The sequence below is a fragment of the Quercus robur genome, chromosome 11, assembly GCF_932294415.1.
Source record: "Quercus robur chromosome 11, dhQueRobu3.1, whole genome shotgun sequence".
NCBI classification, from domain to species: Eukaryota; Viridiplantae; Streptophyta; class Magnoliopsida; order Fagales; family Fagaceae; genus Quercus; species Quercus robur.
The window spans coordinates 53,174,722-53,183,673 of NC_065544.1; the positions used below are offsets into that span (position 1 = coordinate 53,174,722).

The 8,952-nt window shown below is 34.0% G+C and overlaps 1 pseudogene; it reads right to left on the reverse strand.

Annotated features, from left to right (window-relative positions):
* Nucleotides 1-4,468: 4,468 nt before the first annotated feature.
* On the reverse strand, nt 4,469-4,587 carry LOC126707746 (U5 spliceosomal RNA; annotated as a pseudogene).
* Nucleotides 4,588-8,952: the final 4,365 nt, after the last annotated feature.

The following is an 8,952-nucleotide window of genomic DNA, read 5'->3' on the forward strand; positions in this document are numbered from 1 at the left end:
CAATAGGAAAATGTAGCTATCACTATGATTTACTTTCAAGATTTTTTTACTACTATTTTTATTTTATTTCCTTTAGTGCTAATCCAGCCAAAAGGATTTGTCCTACTTTTTGACTAGTACTCTTGCTTTATATATATATATATATATATATTTATATAAAGCAAGAGTACTAGTCAAAAAGTAGGACAAATCTTTATATATATATATATATATATATATATATAGAGAGAGAGAGAGAGAGAGAGAGAGAGAGAGAGAGAGAGAGAGAGAGAGAGAGAGAGAGAGAGAGAGAGAGAGAGGTGAATCCAATGAGATCAAACCCTAATATTCTTTATGATAAACTTGGAATTATATGATTATTGTTCTTTATCATTAAATCAAACCATTAATTGATTTTTGGTATAAATAATATTTGAACTTAAGTTCCTTATTAGACATTAGATGACAAAAACCGCTTGAACTAATTGAAACCATTAAACCTGAATAATTGAACAAAGGCAGATGCAACTAGATGGAGAGACCCTTAGCTTTTTGTTTGGTAGAACTCAATAGATGGAGAGATGCCACTAGATGGAGATCAAACTCTTAGCTTTTTATTTATTTATTTATATATATATATATATATATATATATATATATATAAAATTTATTTTTTGGCTATTTAACAAAAAGCCTGATAGAGAGAAGTCAGTAGATAGAGAGACTACTTTAGTTTTTTTTTTTTTTTCCTCTTTTTGTGTGTGTGTGTGGGGGGGGGGGGGGGGGGGGGGCTATTTAACAAAAAGCCTAATAGATAGAAGTTAGTAGATGGAGAGACCCTTAGCTTTTTGTTAGGTTATTTAACAAAAAAAATCTGATGGGTAGAAGTCACTAGATGGAGTGACCCTTAGGGTCCGTTTGGTCGGAGGAATAGAAAAGTGGGAGGATGGAAAATTAGTTGGAGGATGGCAAAGTGGAAGGATAGAAAAGATTTGATTTTCCCTCTTGTGTGTTTGGTTGGAAGGGTGGAAAAGTAGGAGGGTGGAAAACTTTTTTGTTTGGTTGGAGAGAAAAAGGAAAGGATGGAAAATGTAGTTTATATAAATTGACTATTATACCCTTGTTACATAATATGTAAGAAATATATTTATTTTTATTCATTAAATAATATAAAATTAACCACAACATACATATAAATTTATATTATTATAATGTAAAAATTAGAATAGTGTACATATAAATTTGTAACATGTTCCTTATTAAAATCAACTTGCACTAAAAAAAATGTTAATTTACACTCATTAACGTGTAACGTGGTCAGCAATTGGGCAAATTTACACTCATTAAAAAAACTTTATCTAACCATTCAACGTGGTCAGCAATTGGGCAAGCTTTCTTCACCATTCAACCAATGGTGTGTGAAGGTAAAGTGATAATGTGAAGGTAAAGTGATAAGGATGAAGCAAAAGTCATTAGGTCATAGGTGAGAGGTAGGTGAGATGAATAAATAGAGGGCATTTGTGTAAAGTGTATCTTTCAGCACTTTTCTCTTCTCATTTTCCTCCCAAATTGGGAGGATAAAAAAAGGTGGGCTCGAAGGGAAAATTTACCCCCTATTTTCTATCTCTCTCTTGTTTTCTCTCCTTAACCAAACAGTGGAAAATGTCATTTTCTACCCTATTTTTCTCTTCCTATTTTCCATCCTTCCTGTTTTCACCTCAACCAAACATACCCTTAACTTTTTGTTTGGTTATTTAACAAAAAAAATCTGACGAGTAGAAGTTACTAGATGGAGAGATCCTTTAGCTTTTTATTTGGTTATTTGACTTAAAAACCTGATGCATCGAGATATATATATATATATATATATATATATTTTTACAAATAATTACAACATGCTGTTAACCCCGCAGTTCGAATCCTTTCCCCCTTAGACCCCTAAGCAATTTGTGCATGGGGAGGTGCCAATTCAGCTACAAGGCCTTTGGCTGCATCGAGATATGTTGGTATGTCTAATGATAGGAAATTTAAAATTATTACCAATTTTAATATAAAATTTTATTTTACGTGACAATAAATATGTGCGATTACTTTTTTTTTTTTTTTTGATAAAAAACATGAACTACTCATTCATATGAAAGAGATACATCAGTGAAAGCCAACAAAACAACTGGGAGAAAACAAACAAACTATGCACCCCCCTCCCCCATGAACCCAAGAGCCCATCTAAATTCTTGTGCTTGCATATTACAATTTTGGGGCTTCTTTCCTTGGGCTCTAGCAACCCTTTTTAAAGGGGTATTGGTGGGCTCATAATAGGGAGATGGAGTACTTATGGGTAAATGGCAAGGAGATTTTTGGGCCTCAGAGGGAAACAAAAGTAAGCCCAAAATCGAAGCTTTGACTTCTGCATGGAGGACCCTTGGGAAACATGAAAGAGCATGTATGAAGAGGGCGCTGGGCTCAAGGGGCGGACTAGACAGCACACCTGACTTGCTGCCTTGCTGTCGGTTCATGTTGTTGGAGCATGTGCGATTTGACAAAGCAACTGAGTGCCTCGCTCGCTCCGTGCCCCTACTCGCTAGACTCACCAGACTCCGTACACCAGCGCCATCATCCTTTCCTTTCTCCGCCGGTCCACTTCTGCTAGCAACTCCATGTTTCACAAAAACCCTCACACAACCACAATATTCTCTGATCCAATCCCCAAAAAGCCGAAGACGGCTGAACTTACCTTGGAACCCCAAACGATGCTTCTCACCAAGACCCACAAAAACACAGATAAAGCAAAAGAAGGGAAGCCATTTCATTTGAACACAAGATTTGAACATAAGTTGGAGGACCTTTATTCCCCTATCTACAGGTTTTAGATCTGAACCTATCCTCCAGACAAACGGACTTACCTTGATGAGAAACAGACAAACCATAGATCCGAAACCCAGGTCCGGTCGCAAGGTTGAAACGGCGACTTCATCTTCCTTATCTGTAAGTTGAAAATGCTAAAAGCCCCTAGTGATTGCAAGATTCATGATGCTAAGGAGTTTTAATCAGACCTTGTGGGCTACAAAGACTCAGAGAAGGAACCCGTATAGATGGAGGGAGAGAACTTGTACTAAAACCAAGAGAAAAGAACTCCTACAGAGGGAGAGAGAAAACTTTCTCTCTCCTACAAGCTGTAGGAGAGAGAAAGGTATTCATGTATATGTGTGATTACTTAATAAGTAAATATTTAAATGATTTCTTTATAAGTAGTGACACACCCGTTTGTAAGATTTATAAAAATTTGTAACATTTCTATATATATATATATATATATATATAGCTCTTTACATTAGCCTAGCCTAATTCAGTACAATAGGCATTTTAATAATCCATCTTGAGTACTTGCTATTAACTAAGCTATCTGTTCATCAAAAAAACTAAGCTATCTAGTTGGCTAATTGCCTTCGCAAAAAAAAAAAAAAAAAAAAAAAAGGCTAATTGTAGTGCACGTTTTTCACGGAATATTAATGTAAAACATGTGTTTTGCTTCATATAATTTTCTTTACTATTCCGAATCCTAAATTAGATCTGGAGTACCAAACCCGAAATTGTGATTGGCAGGTAGATTGATTGATCCATTTATATTGATCAGTGCATCTTTGTCGGCCACATAGTTATTATAAGCAAATACAAGACGCATATTTTAGGCCCAGGAGCTGATAGGATATGGAGTTTGCAATCAACAAGCAATATAACAACTCCCTCTAAAAAAGCAATCAATAAAACAACATGACCTATCCCATATCCTCAAAAAATAAAAAGTATATTTACATTAAAATTTTCCCTTTCCCTTTTCTTTTAGCTAGTGATTGAATTTTATTAGGATATTTACTTCTGGTTTAAAAAATTATACCAGACCAACTACTCAAACTTGTTCAATCATATGGACATGACAGAAACGCTAAGAGCCTCTTATAGCTCTAGGATTCAAATTCTGGTCACATTCTCTAGTTGTAACTATTGAATTATCTAAAAAATGTACAAAGACATGAACCAATTCTAACAATATCTTTTAACTATAATTTCAACTAACCGGTTAAAACCCAAATAAATCACGAACAAATTCAGAAATTTAAGCTTATATTATTAGTAAACAAAGCAGTCCATTTTTTTAATTATAAATTGAACATTTATTTTTTTTTCTTTTATCATTCGCCCACATTGATTTGTATCAATCTATTACATAAACGGATACAATGCATCAAAAAATCAATGTTTGATTGAATAACATTTTCAAACTCCGACTCCACCTTGTGCTTAGAATAATATTGTATTCAATTTAAGAACATTTTTATTACCAAAAGGACAAATGCTGACATGCATATTTGGTGCTAGCTTTATTTGAGGAAAGTAATATTTTCTTATGAAGATTATTGCTTTGCTTAACAAATATATGTCATCAAAAATAAAACTTAAAAAAAAAATAAATCTTAAACTAAACATTGTAAGGGATTTATAACTCAACCCCTCCAAAAACAAATGTATGCTGCAAAATAAGTAGTGAGCACACGGTATTCTTTAGTAAAAGGCGAAAGAATAGTTCGACTTGTGCTCACCACACGGCTCAGTGAGTTTGACCATTTTGGTATAGCACCTTATAATTATGAGTCACCCATTATTTGTTTTATCTTCTTTACAATGTGGGGCGAAGTTATATTCCGCATTAATTAGGTGTCAACAAGAATTTATAAACCATAAACCTACGGTATGCTTGATGGAATTTGTGCATACTGAGTTATATAATCCAAAAGGGTCTAGAAATATTGATACTAAAAAAAAAGTCAACAGGAATGGTGCAACATTATTAGTGTGTTTTTAATTACATCCTTGAAATCTATTTTCAATTATATTCATGCACTACAAAAAAATTGGACTATTGTGGTGGGTATAAAAACCGCCACTATATGTCACCTATTGCGGCGTTTCCTGTGACCGCCTATGTACATAGGGTCTGTTGTGGCATTTTTTTGGACCACTGGCATATATATGTTTTATAGACTTTAGGTATAGACTTTTGCGGTGTCCTATAGCGGAGAGACATAAAACTATTGCCATATATATGTTTTAGTGGCGGTAATGTAGATATAGTGGCGCTCCAGAAAACCCGTCGCAATAAATATATCATTTTGCGCAGATGATATAGCAGTAGTAGAGAAAAACGCTGCAGTATTTGAGATTAGCGGCATTTTGTATGACTGCTGCAATAGGGTCTCCTGTTGTGGCGTTTTACTTTAGTTATAGTGGCGGGTTAGACCGCCGCGATAGACCTTCTAAATCTGCACCGCTCCCCAAATCTTCCCTTTGTTTTTTTTGGCTTTTCATTTTAGCGCCTCTTCATTTTTGCTTTTCATTTTTGCGAAAAACAATGGATCTCTCTATCTCTCATTCATTGTATCTCTCTCATTCACTGTATCTCTATCTGATTCACTTCGGAGACCCAAAATCACAGCTCTCTCTCTCTCTCTAGCTCTTACTCTCCCTCGCAGACCCAAAATCCCACCCAAACCCTATTTATCTCACTCTAGCTCTCTCTCTCTCTCTCTCTCTCTCTCTCTCTCTCTATTTCTCCCACTCTTCGTCGCAGACCCAAAGTTCCAATCCACCTCGTCGACGCCACCTAGCAACCCTAATCCACCTCATCGGCACCACCTCATCTCACTCCCAAAATACCAAACGCTCTCTCTGTAAGTTGTCTTGAGCACTCTCTCTATTTTTTATTTTTTTTATCTCTGTGTTGGTTTGAGATTTTCAAATGTGCGTTGGTTTGTTAATGAAAAAAAAATTTCAAATATTTTTTTTGGTCTTGGTTTGTGTTTGGTTGCTGAGAAAATAGTAGAAAGGAAAGGAAAATTAGAGGGAAATTAGCTCAGTTCAAATTTCTTTGCATGCATGCACTGTTTAAGATAATTTGTCTACACTCTCATCTTGTGGGGTTGATTTTTTTTTCTCTGTGTCTCAGTTTTGGAGTTTTTAAGGTTCTAGATTGCTCTGTAAAAGACAGTTCCTTCTTGATTAATTTTCACAAATCGGGTCTTATTGTATTTTTTTAATTAATTTTAATGATGGGTTTTAGGCATGTAAGATAATGTTGTTGGATTAAGGTTTGGTTGGGCTGATTTGGGAGTTTGGAGTTTAACAACAATTGTTTTGTTGCTGTTTGTTTGTGTGTTTTGATTTTTTTTTTTTTACTTTTGGTTGCCAAATGCAAGATTGTATTTGGGTTTCTTTAAAGCTGAACTATGTTTTAATTTAGTGTGGTTGATATTCTTACTAATTAAATAGAAAGTTTTTAGAATGTAGTTCTTGCTAGTTATTGGTATTTAGATACAATGTACCTTTGGTCTGAAATTGTCTCATGGATTTTGCTAGAAGAGGGAAAAGAAATAATGAAATAAGAGAATAAGACAGTTGTGTAAATGCCACCTTGGTGAAGCCCAAATATCCAATTATGTTTTTGTTAGATTGCTGGATTGTGTGATTTAAGGGTTTATACTCTATTTATCATCGATGGCTTACCAGAAAAGGGAGGAAATGCATTTTGGATTCAAGTAATTTTGTTGTTAATAATAATTAGTCACATGCAGAACAGTTATTGTTCATTCATATTACATTTTTCTGCTTTTGTTTTTGTTTTTGTTTCTTTTTTGTTATGTTATGTAATGTGTCCAACATTATATTTCATTCATATCAACTTGTTTTCTACTTGTCGTTGTGCATATATACTTGTTTTTATTTTACACTTTGACAGTTGAAATGGCAAGGCAAAAATCAGATTTGCGCATGCGTTCCAAGAGCGTAACCGTGGAAGGAGCTTCTACAGCACATGTGGATGAAGAAACGAACCAAGAAATGCATGAAGCTTCTACGAAAGGTCAATTTTTTTTTTTTTTTTTTTTTTTTTGTTGGGTTCTCATTGTTTATCTTTGTATTTGTGTGTTTATAGTTTGTATTGTATGTGAAATTCTCATCATATCATTTCCAAGCAATTTCACCTATAAAAATATCTTGATAGATATTTATCTATAGCTAGTTTTTGTTAGGCCCAAGTTGTGGACTCATTTCAATATCTTGATAGATATATAGGAGGTTTTATTTAAGAGACAAAGCTCCAGTTAAGGGTATACGCATGATGAGAGCAGAACCACCTTGGGGTGGTTCAAATCTTGAAACAAAATTAATATAATTGTGACACCACATAGCTTAAGTATTTTTCTTCTAAAAGCTCTATTATATCTAAGAAGCTACTTAAAATTGTAAAATTGGGGTAGGTGTTTGATGTTGTCAAGTAAAAGGTTAAAATTTTATATGTAAAATGCTTAAACAACCCATTTTTGAATATAATTCTCTGCTTTTAGTTTTTCCATATCATTTATGACCAATTTAGGGTGATAGTAACTCTCTAGTATGTTCTAATATACCTCATTTTTCAATAAATGCACCTGGTGTATTACTTGTGTTTCAAAGTCATTTTTGCAATTTTAGATTTCCATATACTTCAAAAAATTACTAACAGAGCTTGGTGCAACTATTGGTGTATATGTGCTACATGTTGCTCTAAATAAATAAATGAATAAAGAAAGAAAGAAAACTTAAGATTGTGTTTAGGATTTGTTTTGATTTTTAGAAGAAAGAATGTATTTTGGTTTTCTTGTTGGAAGTGTTTCTGGTTTACTTACTTTAACGATATTATCTCCTTTAAATTTCAGATGTGCAGCCACCTGTATGTAGAACTCGTGAGTGAAACAAGCATTTGGAGGTTTGGGATCTTCCCGGTGACCAAGTAATTGAGTTGCCGCTAAATAGTATGCATTAGCTGGTTGATGAAGGGGCAAGGACTTTCACTGGTTTCTTGGGGACGATTGCACGGAAACCCCACATGTGCCCAATAAAATATTTGGATTGGAGGGACGTGCCAGTAGAACTTAAAGAAGAGTGTTGGCGTCTTGTAGAGATAAACTAGAAACTTATAATACTTGTAATTATGGCATTTTAGCATGCTTGTTGCCGTTCTAATTCTAACTCAACTATTTGATTGTAATTTGCTAACTCAACTATTTGATTGTAGCGAAAATACGTCGTCCCTACTAATCCTATTGCATATGCGGGGTTGAAGACATTTACTTTACAAAAAATTGGGAAGGCTTGGAGGGATCACAAGTGTAGGCTGAAAACAGCTCATTACATACCGCATATAAGAAACAAAGCACAGGTGAAGAGCGATCGACCAAGGGGATGCATACTAGAAGATTGGGATGTTTTTGTTGACCATTGGTATAGTGAGGATGTAGTGGTATGTATTTTTTTTGGTCTTGAAAGATATCTATATAGTCTCTTTGATTTAGTTGTGTGGGTTCTCTCTTATTAGTATATGATAATACTTCATGTGTAAGGTGCAGTGATATGTAAAACTTGAACCAGTATTACTTGGCTAGGCTGTTAATATTTATGTAGTTTCATTTTAGGTTAATAGGCTTTAGAGATATAGTTTCAAATTTTTGTTTTAGTTCTTCCCCTACCTGGCTAATGGTCTTACTTGTTGAAACCAATCCATGGAAAGACTAAATGCATCTAAGTATTTGGAACTACTGTAAACCATTCCTAGACAGTCATATAACCAACGACGACATATATATAGAGACTTGGGAAAAAAAAAATGGAATGGGGATATTTGAACCCTTTTCAATTTGCTTTTTATTTGTTTTTGTTCAAATTATTTACATTGTAAGCCTGTCTAATATTTTACTATGATTAATAGTTTTTGAACTTTTTTCATTGAATATTGCCATAAAATCACAACAATTTTATTTTAAAAGTAGTTGCTGAACCCTGTTATTAAAAATATTTGAGATGCATTGTAGCTTTAGGAATAACAAATATTCATATAACAAAATTAGTCCTAGTTAAAACATTATCACCAATTTTTTTTTTTTT